The 16,476-nt window shown below is 46.3% G+C and overlaps 1 protein-coding gene across 9 annotated transcripts in view; it reads left to right on the forward strand.

Annotated features, from left to right (window-relative positions):
• The window catches only part of gramd1bb (GRAM domain containing 1Bb), a 113,997-nt gene that overhangs the window by 8,534 nt on the left and 88,987 nt on the right, over positions 1–16,476 (forward strand). For 6 of the 9 annotated variants that reach the window (XM_035524989.2, XM_035524990.2, XM_035524993.2 and 3 more), the window contains exon 1: positions 8,713–8,954. The exons of 1 other annotated variant lie outside the window; for it this stretch is intronic. The gene's annotated coding sequence lies outside the window, so the exon portion shown is untranslated. Of the gene's footprint in view, positions 1–8,710; positions 8,955–16,476 lie in introns of those variants that run through there. 2 more of the 9 variants (XM_081716067.1, XM_081716078.1) reach the window with 2 other exon arrangements.

A 16,476-nucleotide genomic window follows, 5' to 3' on the forward strand; every position in this document is an offset into this window, starting at 1 on the left:
CACACATATATACTTACACGCAGGACAGAGCACCACCCACCACTGGACACACCCACACACACCCACACACACACACACACACACACACACACACAAATATATACTTACACACAGGACAGAGCACCACCCACCACTGGACACACACACACACACAAATATATACTTACACGCAGGACAGAGCACCACCCACCACTGGACACACACACACACACACAAATATATACTTACACGCAGGACAGAGCACCACCCACCACTGGACACACACACACACACACATATATACTTACACGCAGGACAGAGCACCACCCACCACTGGACACACACACACACACACACACACACACACACACACACACACACACACACACACACACACATATATACTTACACGCAGGACAGAGCACCACCCACCACTGGACACACACACACACACACACACACACACACACATATATACTTACACGCAGGACAGAGCACCACCCACCACTGGACACACACACACACACACACACACACACACACACACACACACAAATATATACTTACACGCAGGACAGAGCACCACCCACCACTGGACACACACACACACACACACACACACACACACACACACACACAAATATATACTTACACGCAGAACAGAGCACCACCCACCACTGGACACACACACACACACACACACACACAAATATATACTTACATGCAGGACAGAGCACCAACCACCACTGGACACACACACACACACACACACACACACATATATATATACTTACACACAGGACAGAGCACCACCCACCACTGGACACACACACACACACACACATATATACTTACACGCAGGACAGAGCACCACCCACCACTGGACACACACACACACACACAAATATATACTTACACGCAGGACAGAGCACCACCCACCACTGGACACACACACACACACACACATATATACTTACATGCAGGACAGAGCACCACCCACCACTGGACACACACACACACACACACACACACACACACACACACACACACACACACACACACACACACACATATATACTTACACGCAGGACAGAGCACCACCCACCACTGGACACACACACACACACACACACACACACACACACACACACACACACACACACATATATATACTTACACGCAGGACAGAGCACCACCCACCACTGGACACACACACACACACACACACACACACACACACACACACACACACACACACACATATATACTTACACGCAGGACAGAGCACCACCCACCACTGGACACACACACACACACACACATATATACTTACACGCAGGACAGAGCACCACCCACCACTGGACACACACACACACACACACACACACACACACACACACACACACACACATATATACTTACACGCAGGACAGAGCACCACCCACCACTGGACACACACACACACACACACACACACACACACACACACACACACACACACACACACATATATATACTTACACGCAGGACAGAGCACCACCCACCACTGGACACACACACACACACACACACACACACACACACATATATACTTACACGCAGGACAGAGCACCACCCACCACTGGACACACACACACACACACACACACACACACACACACACACACACACACAAATATATACTTACACATAGGTTACATTCATCCTGTCAACCTAACCTCCATGTTTTTGGACTGTGGGAGGAAACCGGAACCCCCGGAGGAAACCCACGCAGACACGGGGAGAACATGGAAACTCCACCCAGTTGTCACCTGCTCTGGTTTAGTCTTTATTACTGCCGTTGCTTTGGGGCCATTTTATCCCAACTTTTCTCATCAACAAGCAGTTCATTTTTTGAAAGCGCACTCATCCGGTGACTGGTAGCAGAGGAGTGACAGCCGCTGATCTGTGATCCGTGGGTGAGGAGTTTATCCAATGAGGCATCTTGTACTTTCTCCTATTGCGGAATTTGTGTCTGGTATATAATCGGAGCGAACAGTCATTATTTTAGTATTTTAGTAAACTGCTTGCGGGCGTCTCCCCCAGTTACCAAACCCACACATATCGCTGACATGTTTAAGTACTGTAATTAAGAAGCTATTGAAATATTTACAAGCCAGAGTCATTATTTTCTTCATAAAATAATTTTCCAACAAAGCACCATACATTCTCAGCAGAGAGACTCTGAAACATTTATTGGAAACAGTGTCTGAAACATCTGAGTGTAACTTTCCAGTGTATTCCATATTGTTCATCATTTGATTTTTTTCCTGCCTTACTTCTTGCTTCCAGATCGATAGAGTCCCTGCTCTGTAGAAAGCCGCTGGGGGCCCTGTTATTAAGGTCTCTAATGGTGGAGAGCAGATGATGGGAAGCAGAGTCTGGGAGCTCAGAGAGTCCAGGCTGAGTGACTGGTTCCATCATAGTGCCCTTGGTGATGTGCATCGAGCGTCGCACAATGCATCAAAGCTAGGAAGAGCAATGTTGATCTTGGAGCAGAGGCACGCTACCTCACGGCATGTTTACTCACTGCCCCTGATTGCATTGTCATACCTTGGTGCCCTGTAATTAAGTCCACCGACATGCAGTAACAAGATTGTAGCAGTCAGAGAGATATTAGGCAACAGTAATTGAATGTGCGTGCTAAGGCAGGCCCTCTAAAAGTAATCTGGCTGATGAATCTCGAGAGCTAATTAATGGACAAAATTGCCACGAAATGCCTCGGATGTCGGAGCATCTTTGCATAAGGCCGATTCACAAAAGCTGCAAGGCATTATTGCTAATCTCAATCGCAAAAATGGCAGATTGAAAATTATGCATTCGATATGCTAATACTGCACACAGCGTGCACCGTGCATGTGTTTCCCTGGTGTTATATCGAACAAAGTTTCATTTGCAAGACAACAGGCCAACGCGATGAATAATTCAGGCAGCCTTGTATACGCCAATAGCAGCGGCAACCCAGCGCACGGTGTTGCCCCAGACTGAATGGACCCACACCGATCCCTGCACGCTGTTACCCTTCACCATGTGTGCCTCTGGTGTGTGTGGTGGGGGGTGACGGAGAGGAGTAGGAGCACTCCACTGTATCGTGATTGATTCACCTCCTCAGCAGGCTCCGTAATCCACCCAGTGGGCTGCAGGATTGATTCATGGTGCCCAGGCTTTCTCTAATTCATCACGGAGGCTGTATTAAAACGTAATGTGATGTATTGGTGGTTTGGGGCTGTAAGCATACCGTGCTGTAGTGCTGTACACTTCCCGTTTTGATCTACATCACCACTATGTTCCAGAAACAGAGGAGCATGCCCCCCCCCCACACACACACACACCAGCAGCTTCACAGGGGAGGGCTGTCAGGAATCGTCAAACAGTTTAGCAGCATCTCCCTGTCTCGCAGTGTGTGAAATACATATAACACCATCAACCCGAGTAGTATCGTAGCTCTAATGTATGTATATCCAAACTTGGCGTGGGGGTGTGGTGAAAATGAAGATAATTATCATTCAGATTATGTGGCAAATTATAGGTAAGTTTACTCTTACTCTAATTTCAATTAAACTTTTATTTTATTTCAACTTTATTTGCTAGTTAGGATCCATATGTGTACAATGTCTTCCGGGAGCTTTTAATTAAAGGGCATATACAGCAGCATGTCTGGTCTTCGATCTTCTGAAGTTCACACGTCACTCCGCTGCTGCGCTCCCTTCATTGGCTCCCAGTAGCTGCCCACATCAGATTTATAACCTTGATGCTCACCTACAAAGCCAAAAATGGTCCAGCCCCTCCATGCATGAGGTCAACGGCCAAAGCCCGATCCGTACCTCGAGTACTTCGAACCTCAAGTACGGCCCGGCTTGAAATACTGTGCTTCAGTTCTCATGGAAGACAAGCATGGAGACTATTCTCTGTCCTGGCTCCCAAATGGTGGAATGAACTTCCGCTTGCTGTCTGGACAGCAGAGTCCGTTGCAGTCTTCAAACGCAGACTGAAGACCCATCTATTCGTGGAATATTTAAATGACCACTGACCCTGCTTCTATGTTGTCTCACTGAAACTAATACTTATTGTAGGGTTTTGTTTATTACACTGATATTGACTAACAAACTCTAGTACTTATTGTTTATTGTATTTATCATTGTTTAAGATAGACCTTATGTATTTTGTTCTCCTAGGCATCAGCAGTGATCCCTGTATTTCTACAGTATTCTATTTCATTGGTATGTTGGACTCTAACCTATTGTACTGTACCAGGGTGTATTCTGTGAGTAGATGACTAATCACTTTTGTAAGTCGCTCTGGATAAGAATGTCTGCTAAATGCCGTAAATGTAAATGTAAATATGGAGAGATATGGATGCTGTCACAGTTACGTTCCTGTAATCACTGGCCCCTCAGGTCCTCCTAGGCATGACTGGGTCTCATCCATATGCACTGTGTCCACGAGGACATGAAAGACAAAAAACTGATTCTAGATCCATGCATATGAACCTATCACGTTCAGCTCAGGAGGCAATAACCTTTACAGGCATATTTACACGGGAGGTTTTTCATTATTGCACTTATGTCACTGCTTCTTTCGGGGCCTTCAAACCACAACAGGTCACAAGGCGGGCCTGTGAGAGTGCCTGTGGGTAAAAATAGGTGCAGGTGACATGGGAGGTCAGGTTAACATGACCTTTGTTTGTTTGTTTCTATTTCTTCCTGCACTTAAGCAGCCGAAGCACGCTCAGAGCCTGTTCAAAAAAGCAGTCGTTGGCATGGCGACCCCCCCACCCCCCACCTCCACCGACCTCCATGTCAGAAAGAAACAGAGGAATGGGCTCCATCAACAAGGAAGCCTCGGCCAATAAAGTGAGTCGAGGGGTGGAAGGGGAGGGGCTCTCGATTCTGGCCCTGCCCCCTGTTATTCATCTGGGGAGATGATGATACTGTGTGTATTTGCCCTGGGGTGAAGACAACCTTTCGGTGCCATGCGGTGTAGCATGCCCTTCAGCCTCCTCTCAGTAAACCTCTTCATTAGCCAAATGCAGGTTTGTGCTGATCAGCATGAAACATTCTAACAGATGAGAGCACTGTTTCTGTCTTTCTACTTTCTACTGCTCCTCTTTCTACTCAACAGTGGTGGAAAGTAACGTTCCCGTTCACAGTCCCGTTCCCCATTGTGAAGGGTATAAAACGCCGCTGTTCGTCCCCTGAGCACATGCTTTCACAAACGATATGATTGTATGTCAGGAAAAAGATGAATAATTATTCTCCTTACGTAGGCTGAAATTGCCTGTGTTCACAACAGCTACATAATCAAAGGGGGGACACCCCCAATGTTTTTCTTTACAGTCTGATCATTATGCAGTCATGGAAAATGGAAACGCTAATTACATGAATATGTTTTAAAAGTGTGGGGAAGAAGTTGAACATTTCAAACAGCCTCCAGTCTCGCTGAATACTATAATTACTTACTGTTGGCTCCCGACCTTTGAACCTCGAGTGCATTCCGTTTTGAGCTCATCTACTGGCGAGTCCATGGAAACCGAATTTCTAATGTTTAGTTTCCATAGCAACCACACTCAGAATAACTTTTGGTAGACTTTTGGTGACAGCATTATCTTTGCGCAGTAAGTATTCTAATAAATAAGTGAGTCTGTCTATCTTTGTGTTATGTTGGCTAGCCAGTTTGCTGGTGGAAGTGACGTATACCACGAGTGATGACTCTCAAAGTGTCTTTATTGGAATTTAGAAAGCAAAGCATGTGCACTTAATCCAGGTGACATTACACATGCTTTAATTATAGATTTCTCCAGACTTCATTTTTGAGCTCTTACTTCTTGCATTATGGGGACAGAATAAAAATAAGATCACTGTAATTCCTGACAGCTTTGTTTACATTCATCCCCAAAGCTTTTTTCTCACCCTGTCACGATTGGCCCCTCTTAGCAGCCCATCATCATGGTTACCTTGTCTCGTGACTTTGTTTTGCTTTGCTTCCTCGTTATTCTGCCCCTCATTTAAGTTTCTCCACCTTTAATTTGTATCACCTGTGTCTTGTTTAATGCTTGTTACACTGTGTATTCATACCCTGCGCTTGTGCAGTCTCGCCGCTGGTCACTGTGATTCCATGCCTCTTTTGTGTGTGTGTGTGTGTGTGTGTGTGTGAGAGAGAGATATTTGTTAGTCCACACCTCGTTCATTTAAGCTGGCTTGTTGTCTGTTGTGTTTTACAATGTATTCCCAGACTCTCCGTGTTGGCTCTCCGACCCTGAACTGTGATATCGACCTTGAGTTTGTATTCGCCCCTAATCAATCTCGCTCTTCTCAGCGAATGCCTCCACCTCACGGTCGCTCCCCGTTACACGCACACATATCGTAATACGGCAGTCGTTTGCGTAATGAGACTTCCCGCCACAGCAAGAACTTAATGTCCTCTGGACATCCCGCCGTGCACGGCGTATGTATATTCCGCAGGGTTTTGCAGAGGATCAGCGTGAGGTTGTGCAGGATAACGGAGGTGTGAGTTCCCGGGGGGGTGTTGTCACAGGGGAACACATCTGTCACAGCTCCGTACTGTTGCAGTCCACGGGGACGGCCCAGTGTGCTGAGTTTCCAAAAAACAGGTGCCGGTGAAATGCACGAACTACTTTTGTGCGTTATTTATACAGTTTGCCTTTCTATTGTTCTCTCCAAAAGCGTGTTTGCAGCTACCTTTGTAGCGCATCAGGGTGTATAAAAGGGTTTTGCCCGTTTTTTATTATAGCCAATAACAGGACATCATACTTTGATTCTTCTAACAGTTACATTAGAATTAGATTATTATTCCTCATATGTTATGTCGTTGTATTAAACCACCTTACTGAGAATGAGTCCTTTCAAGCATGCTTGACTCTTACACAAAGGACGCATGTGTAGATATTGTAGAAGTTTGCTATTATCTTAAAATATCTCACAATGAAGCCTTACTCTCAAATATATCGATCTTTGAGAAATGGATGTGGTGATAATCTCTGCTCTCTCTCTCTCTCTTTCTCTCTCTCTCGCTCTCTCTCTCTCTTTCTCTCTCTCTCTCTCTCTCTCTCTCTCTCTCTCTCTCTCTCTCTCTCTCTCTCTCTCTATCTATCTATCTATCTCTCCTCTTTCGCACACTGTAAACTCTCACTTTCTCTGTCTTGCTTTCACTCCCCTGTCCTTTCCTACTGAAAGAATAATTAGTTTCAAAGCCATCCTGGTCTTATCTCTCCCACATTCTGTGTATGCGTGCATAATCTACCATGGCATCCAAAACCGGTGCAGTGCCTGTAGTGGGACCATGTTCAAAAGGTGAAATAAAGGTCTTTAGATGATCCCTCCACTGTGCAATCCGGACCTGCGTTTCCCATAACCACATGTCCTATAATGTTGCAATATGTAATCTAATAATGTCAAAATAAACTCTGCATCTGTATGGTCATATATATCTCTCTCTCTGAGTATAACCCTGTTTTTGTTATGAATAGCAGATCATGACTGCCTTCGGTACATATACTCTTAAAACAAGGAAAAATGTAATCTCGTGACATTTAAAAACATTTTCATGAAACGATATATTTATTTTTTCTGACCTCGGCGATTAAATTGGACACAGTGCCAGCAAAACAGAAGTAATAAAATACAGTGCTGAAATAACAGACCAATATCTAAGTAGATACTCAGTTTATATTAGTATAAGTTAATTAGCATGTTGTTATTATTCGTTTGTAATTTGTGTAATTTGTAAGTGTAATTTGTAATTGTGTGACACCACTGTTTCTCACTCATCGGCTTTCTATAGTTGTTGTTTTAATGAAATGGGCAGTTGGACATAGTACTGTTGTGTCCTGTTTTGTCAAAATATGCTATGTTTAGCGTATCGATATCACGATGACAATAATGTATCGTCATATTGCCGACCCCTCACAAAAACTCACACTGTCCATCATCTTTCTCTCTGTTCTGCTTGAAGGACCACATTGTCTCAGCTGAGCAAGCTCCCCGGGCACGTTGTCGGCATCCACACTGTTTTTTTCTGCTGGGAACTGCAGTCCTGGAGAGGTCTTTGTATCTGTCTGAGCGCGTGATATCCAGCTGGGTGTGGGGGCGACAAATTAAAAAAAAAAGAAACTCCCAGCGTGACACCATATACAGCTCCCTGTGCTATAAAGCTCACTTCACTACAGCAGTACGATGAGTCTCACACAGCTACAATCTCGCAGAAACATGGTCAGTGTAAACACACGCAGAACAACACATACGGTGTACGTTCTTATGCATATTGTGTGCACGTGTACACATCCCTGTGCTGTATATACATACACACACACACACACACACACAGCTGAGAAAGGAGGCAAGGAGTGTTCTGCTGTATGCAGCAAGGGGGGGAAAGTGAGCACCCGGGAGGAGCGAGCGTGTGCACGTGTGTGTGTGTGCGTGCGTGTGTGTGTGTCTGTGCGTGCGTGCGTGCGTGCGTGCGTGTGTGCGAACTGCTTCACCACCGAAGTGAGACTCAGAGCAAGAGCCCAGGTGGAGGTCAAAAGTAAGCATCTTCAAGCAGGGATCTGAGTCCAGAACAAGAGCTCCACACACTGGATGAGCGAGCGAGAGAGGGAGAGAGAGAGAGAGAGAGAGAGAGAGAGAGAGAGAGGGAGGGAGGAGCAGAGAGAGGGCAAGAACAAGGGAGCAGACAAGCCAGAAATAAAGGGAGAAAGCCTTAGGAAGGAAAGGCTGAAGGAGAAGAGGTAAAGAGTAAGGAGCAGTTTGGAGCGAAGGAGCATAGCGTGGAGGAGGAGAGGAGAGAAGAGGAGGAGAGAGTCCGTGGCTCTCCTCGCGCTCTCTGTGCACAGAGCAGATGGCAGTGATGTCGTGATGCTTAAACGGAGCTTCATCATCCCCTTCATCATCATCACACCGCGAGTGCCCCCACGCCAGGTAACACCAACTCTTTACACTACCAGTGAACCTGTTTATGTGTGTCACTTTGCATATGTGTGTGTATGCCCGTGTGTGTGTTTTAATGTGTGTGAGAGAGATGTGTGCGTTTATGGTTGAAAGATGCTTTAATCATGTCTGTTTGTTTTTGCATGGTGATTGCTGCATGGTTGAAGTGAAGAGCATGCACATGTGCCTGTGTGTGTGTGTGTGTGTGTGTGTGTGTGTGTGTGTGTGCGTGTGTGTGTGTGTGTGTGTGCTTTAACGCGTATGAGAGACAGAATGAGTGAACATGTATCACACTGTAAGGAACCAGCACTCTCAGACAGGCATAAGTTAGCTGGCCCATTGCATCATCAGTGAGATTACATCCAGGGTCTATATTTAACCGACTGACGGTCCACAATTACACACCGGTGCTCTGCACTCCGAAGCTCCGCTGACCTGCGTGCGCCGTAAATGTCTCGCGTGTGCTGGGCCCAGACAGGACTGTTGGCAGGGGACTCCAGCGGCTGGGCCCAGACAGGACTGTTGGCAGGGGACTCCAGCGGCTGGGCCCAGACAGGACTGTTATCGGCAGGGCAGCACAGCGGACCACAGCAGACACGCATCCCTCGCCGGCAACCTTCAGCCAGCTGCAGAGGACGACGGTGGCTCTTGGGGGGCCCGAGAGAATCCTAGGACAATATTTCCTTCCATCGCTCTCTCTCTCTCTCATCTTTCCTTAATGTTTCTCTTTGGCTCCATTCTGGTATGCCTTTCTCTGTCTTTGTCTGTCTGGGTGTCTGTTTGCTATCTTTGTCTGTGTCTAATCTCTCTCCTGCTTTTTCTGGTTCATACCGAGTGGTGTATTAGCAGGGGAAAGGAGAGAACTTGAAACTATGTTAAAGGGGTTACTCTGCAGGAGGGGCACTTACTTCCCCCACTGTTTCTCTCAGACGAGAATGAGGTTTCTGGTGTATTGTGTTAGAAATGTTCATTAGCCCTGTGGGTTCAAGCCCAGACTGGCCAGCTCTACCAGACTGACTGAGCTTTCTGGGTAAAAGAACACTCTGGAGCAGAGAGTTAATGAATGAACTATTTGTCTTGTGTGGAGCACAGGTAAAGACAGTTTACTGGAACGTTTCATCTGTAATGGCCTCGTTCATAACTGTGTACCCACATGGGGCGAGTTTTCAAAATGCACCTCCGTCTGCAGACATTACTCCGGCTGATTGGCTGCGTGTTTATCTGAGCCCGCCTCCTGGGGGCACCTTAAACCAATGGTGCTCCACCACCTGCAGGGGCGTTACAATTTCAGATGAGTAAGAAATGTGCTGCCGTGGTAACATGCAGGTCTGACAGCAGTGGTACCTGTCTCGCACGTTCAGTGTGTGTGTGTGTGTGTGTGTGTGTGTGTGTGTGTGTGTGGTCATGTATTAATCCCCTTGTAGAAACCAAATGTACCCATGACATGATGTTTAACATGGCTAGAACACGCCTCTGAGTAGAGCCCCCGCGTTTTGGCTTGGAGGTTCTTCATGCACATTCTTCAGGCATGAGTGATTAACAAGAAGTAATCCACTCACTAGACTTGCACCCTCTGACATTTTAATCATGGAAAGAACTCTGGCCAGCTTTAAACTTTTGACCCTGAAAGGTATTTCCACAACCTTGAACAGAACCAAGAAAACATGGTAATAAACTTGGCTTAGCTAATTTGGATCGGAGTGTTTAAAAAAAAAAAAAACCTGTTATCACGCTTCTTCCAAGTGTCCCCATGTGTGCTGACGACCAGCACAAAGCACGTGGCGTCGTAAGAAGTGGCCCCGTGGGGTTAGCTAGCCATTAGTGAGTTTTCCATAAGTGTGAGCTGCCTTCTGGTGTGGGCGGCTGTGTTTCCATGTCGTGTGCTTTTCACTGGATTGGGAACGGAAGGGAAAAAGACACCAAGAGCATATCATTACCATGAACATCTGTTTTACATGACTGGAAATTGACATTTTTTCTGTATGCTTGTATTGTTGATATTACGCAGTACTAGTGCAGCATGCAATCAGTCGAGATTTAAACTGTTCTGGGAGGAGACAGAAACTGCTTTGTGCGTCGTGGTTTCCTCCGGGCTGCTGTAGTGTATGAGCCTTGCTTTAAACCGTGCTGTAATAATGTGCCTTTGATGGCGTTGACTCAGTGCCGGGGAGACTGGAGCCGTGCAAGCCGCGTGGTGGGGCACTGGCCTCCTTGCACAGATTCCCTGCCACATGTCTTGAGTTCCCAGTGCAGTAAGCAAAGTGCACTCCAAAGCGCAGAGATCCAAGGGGCTCGATAACGCAAAAGCTCTCCGAATAATGCATGGACAACATTACTATCTCAATTTTTATAGACACCGTTTGAAAACACCGGGCCGTTATTACAGAGGAAGACGGGCTGATGAATGTCGGTCTGTGATTGTCATGTGAAGCTCCCAGTGTATTTGTCGTTGAACGTAAACATCCACTCGCGTCCTTTTACTCTCCTTACAGCTCTATAAAAGGCTGCGCTGAAATTTTGGGTCTCTGTCAGCTTTGAAGCCGAGGATTCACAGTCGAGCGTTCTTGTTTTTTAACGACGGTTCTTGTCTTTGGATGTTCGGACGTTTCTTGGCTCAGCAGCATGGTCCGGGTTCCAGCACGTGTCATGGCTTCAATCGTCGCACACCTCTGCAGTTTTTCATCTTTTCTGCTAACTCACTCCATTTCTCTGTCCACCTCTCCCAGTGCCATCTTCCCTCCCTGCCCCTTTTGATTCTCTCTCTCTCTCTCTCTCTCTCTCTCTCTCTCTCTCTCCCTCTCTCTCTTTCTCTCTCTCTCTCCCTCTCTCTCTCTCTCTTATGCTGCCAGTTTAAGTGTGGAATGGACTCTTTTACTGCCCTTGTGCGATCCCACTGGATCCCATCCCATAAAGCCTGCTGGTGCGTCTGTTTCTGCCTCTGACCTGAGATCAGTAATGGCACTGCTGACCGAGCAAACAAAGAGCACGGCGTCCCTCTTTGGCCTCGCGCACCTGCACCTTCGTCTGCTTACGCTGTTAGTGGTCAGCGGCCGGCACGTTACACAAAACATAGCATTTCACATCGCACAAGTGGTCGAGTTCGCAGAAATCCTTTTCCAGAGTATTTCCTTCTGCGGTACTACAGCTGCAGGACAGCTAAGCTGACTCCCCCTAGGGGCCTCAGTGACTATAGGTGCAGTGTTTGCTCTGTGCACAGCACCTGGCATCACTGGTTAATTAGGCTCCCTCCTTGATTAAAAGAGATGAGCATGTTGGCCAGGTCAGGCAGTGCCGTGCAAGGATTTGGTGGACAGACAAGCTGCCCGCGTCCTCCACCACCTGCTCTCCAGCATTCGGTAATTCAGCTCCACTCCTGCTCTGGACCCACCGTTTTATATATATGTTAGATCCATATTATATCCTGGTGAGATGGGTTAGTGAGTGGACGGCTCGTTCACGTCTGGCATAAGGCTTGATTTCATCCATGTAGAGGAGGGGGCTGATGGTTGCTCCGCTCCGTAGCCGGTATCCGTAGCCGGTTTCCGTAGCCGGTTTCCGTAGCCGGTATCCGTAGCCGGTATCCGTAGCCGGTTTCCGTAGCCGGTATCCGTAGCCGGTATCCGTAGCCACTCTTGATGATGATCTCACTGAGGGGGGTTTGGACCTATGCAGGACAGCAGTGGGACACTGGGCAAGGCCTTGGTAAATCCTGCACGTGATGGTGACCCCTGCTAATGGCCTGAAGTGTGTATATGCAAATTGCTGCTCCTCCTCCTACTAATTCAGAGGCAGTTTTGCTTGCACAGCTGATGAAGGACCTCTGTCTGAAATGTCCAGTTTCTCTTTATGTAGTGTGTCTGGACACCAGGTTTAAAGGTTTGTACACAATGTCTAAATCAAATGCGGTCTGTGTAATGCAGCTCACATCTTCATCTTCAACATACTTGCCAGTCAGTATGTGAAATGGGAAGCACCTGCAATGCACTCTGTCATCTCTTTGCATTCTGTGTGTCGCAAATATTTTTGTTATACCCCAAACAGCCGGGATTGATGACTGGTGATCGGTCATCACTGGTTAGCCGTATGAATAATGGCACCGTGTGTGCAGTCAGCTGCTCTGGAAGCCATGCCGGTTGGAGCCGTGGGTGAAGCCGTGGCGGTTGGAGACGTGGGTGAAGCCAGAGGCCTGGGCATATGTGACTCTCCGCATTGTGCCAAGCTTGCCCGCGTGTGCCCAGGGGGTCTCTGCATTGGCCAAGCTGTCTCCCCCATGTTTGATAAACAGAGTGTGTGTGTGTGTGTGTGTGTGTGTGTGTGTGTTTGCACCTTCAAATGTGCAAGTATGTGTGTGTCTCAGTGTGTTTGTTCCTTCAAATGTGCAAGTGTGTGTTTATGTGGGATGCACAGCAGGAATTAAGCTGAGCCATTTTCATATTTTCATTGCTGTGAATTAAATGTAACACTGTGGACAAAGCTGCAGGTTGTGAAATATTTTTGGTGGCATGGTGTCACATTCAAGGAAGTATCATTTGTTTTTTTGCCAAAGCTCCAGCGTCCTGGTGCCTGCAGGAAATATGAACCATTGGTCCATACATGTGACACGATGCAGTAAACTACATTTGCTTTGTCAGTGCCAGACCTGAGAATACGTCAGAGGAGTGTCTTTGAGAATACGTCAGAGGAGTGTCTGAGTATATGTCAGAGGAGTGTCTTTGAGAATACGTCAGAGGAGTGTCTGAGTATATGTCAGAGGAGTGTCTTTGAGTATATGTCAGAGAAGTGTCTTTAAGTATACGTCAGAGAAATGTCTTTGAATATACGTCACAGGAATGTCTTTGAGAATATGTCAGAGGAGTGTCTGAGAATACATCAAAGCAGTGTCCTTGAGTATATGTCAGAGGAGTGTCCTTGAGTAAATGTCAGAGGAGTGTCTTTGAGAATATGATACAGGAATGTCTTTGAGAATACGTCAGAGGAGTGTCTTTGAGAATACATCACGAGTGTCCTTGAGTATATGTCAGAGGAGTGTCCTTGAGTATATGTCAGAGGAGTGTCTTTGAGAATATGTCAGAGGAGTGTCTGAGTATATGTCTGAGGAGTGTCTTTGAGTATATGTCAGAGGAGTGTCTTTGAGAATATGATACAGGAGTGTCTTTGAGAATACATCAGAGAAATGTCTTTGAGAATACATCCGAGGAGTGTCTTTGAGTATACGTCAGACGAGTGTCTTTGAGAATACATTACAGGAATGTCTTTGAGAATACATCACAGGAGTGTCCTAGAGTATATGTCAGAGGAGTGTCTTTGAGAATACATCAGAGGAGTGTCTGAGTATATGTTTGAGGAGTGTCTTTGAGTATACGTCAGAGGAGTGTCTTTGAAAATATGTCAGAGGAGTGTCTTTGAATATACGTCAGAGGAGTATTTTTGAGAATATGTCAGAGTAGTGTCTTTGAATATACGTCAGAGGAGTGTCTTTGAGAATATGTCAGAGTAGTGTCTGAGAGTACGTCAGGAGTGTATTTGAGAATACATCAGAGGAGTGTCTTTGAGTATGTGTCAGAGGAGTGTCTTTGAGAATATGTCAGAGGAGTGTCTTTGAATATACGTCAGAGGAGTGTCTTTGAGAATATGTCAGAGTAGTGTCTGAGAGTACGTCAGGAGTGTATTTGAGAATACATCAGAGGAGTGTCTTTGAGTATATGTCAGAGCAGTGTCTTTGAGTATATGTCAGAGGAGTGTCTTTGAGAATACGTCAGAGGAGTGTCTTTGAGTATACATCAGAGGAGTGTCTTTGAGTATACATCAGAGGAGTGTCTTTGAGTATATGTCAGAGGAGTGTCTGAGAATACATCAGAGGAGTGTCTTTGAGTATATGTCTCCTGTCACTTGCTGAACATTATGAAGGATGGCAAACTATTTAGTGTGAGGGAGTCAGGGAGGGTGTGTGTGTGTGTGTGTGTGTGTGTGTGTGTGTGTGTGTGTGTGTGTGTGTGTGTGTGTGTTTAAATTAAACCACTCCATCTGTCTATGCTCTAAATATTGCATATTGGTCTCCATTGCTATGGAGAACATCTGGTTTTAAAGTTTCATAGTGCTAGTCCACAGTGCAGCTAAATTTATACAAATGTTCCCCTTCATTTTCTGTCCTTGTCTTTTCTTAATAGTGGATTTTACACTTTGTCCCACTGACAGACAGCAGACAGTCCTACCAGGATTGAAGGCAGGCCCAAGGTTCCTCACAGACACACTGATCACGGCGGCACCTGATCAGGAGCGCAGCGCTAGGTCAGTTGAAGCAGGGTCGATTCACAGCAAATCTATGATCCAGCAGCACTTCCAGATCCGCACAGGCAAAGCAAGGAATGGCGAACCAAACAAACATAGCAATGGTTGTAGTGAATGGAAGGAATATGAAAATGTCGAAGATTAACAGCGAAGTTGTCATAGCAGTGACAGGCTGTGACGGCTAAGATGGAGGAGTGGGTGCGACGTATCCCAGGAATGAGGACCTCAATCTCAGTCCAGAAGAGTACAATCCTAGCAACAGCAAGAAGTACTATGCTGAAAATCCCAGGCCTCTTGTAGAAGGCCTGAGTGTGTGGAAATAAGATATGACCACCCACTGGAAGGGTGAGACAGGATTTTTTTAATTATATATATATATATTGGGGTGTAGGAACGTGTGCTTTTTCTGCAAGGATGTAGTAATTGAAAATGGGGAAGGGAGGTATAGGTTTTGCACCAGCAATCTGAAATGCGAGGTACAAATTCCTCATTAAAAATAGCCACCTGCTGTTGTTCCCTCTGACCCCCTCCCCCCATGGCATGGTTGGAGGCAGCGGTGCTGGGTGTGCGGGCAGGCACTCCAGGCCGTCACGGCGACCGTGGCTCAGGTCAGATCGGCTAACAAGGTGACGCTTCAGTCAGGCCTGCCGCCAGTGCTGGAGACAGAGCAGGAGTCGCGAGTCCCTCTTCCTTCCAGGGTCTAGACTGCACACCTGAACGCACTGCAGATACATAAGCTGACCGGCAGGGACTTTAGTTCTTCACCACATACTAGTTCTCATGTGTATTAAACACTAACAACTAATAAAAGGTCCATGGACTTAGAGAGGTTTGTGTTACACCTTAGCTGCTTGTTATATACCAGCGAATCCTTTACTGTATCATTTATCAGCTGTTTGTTTTGATGGGGGTTTTTTTCTGTTATTTCTGTTGTCTTTTTTGGAATGAATTAAACAAACCTGTGCATCGTCGTCATCTTCAAAAGAATGTTTGTGCCTTATTTTGGGTATAGTACCTCCTAAGAGCACCTCTCCAACCTGGTCCAGAATATTCCCTGGATTTACTGCCAATAGGATATGTACCCAGTGCTTGTAACTTTCATACCTGCACTTTTTGAAGGAATCACATTATTCAGGACGTGTGGTGTGAGTTTGGACACTGGCTTCATCTCTGAGATATTTTCAGGAAAATGAGTACATGATTTTGGTGAATGCATCGCTATACC

The sequence above is a fragment of the Electrophorus electricus genome, chromosome 6, assembly GCF_041902795.1.
Source record: "Electrophorus electricus isolate QZ-2024a chromosome 6, ASM4190279v1, whole genome shotgun sequence".
Taxonomy (NCBI): Eukaryota; Metazoa; Chordata; class Actinopteri; order Gymnotiformes; family Gymnotidae; genus Electrophorus; species Electrophorus electricus.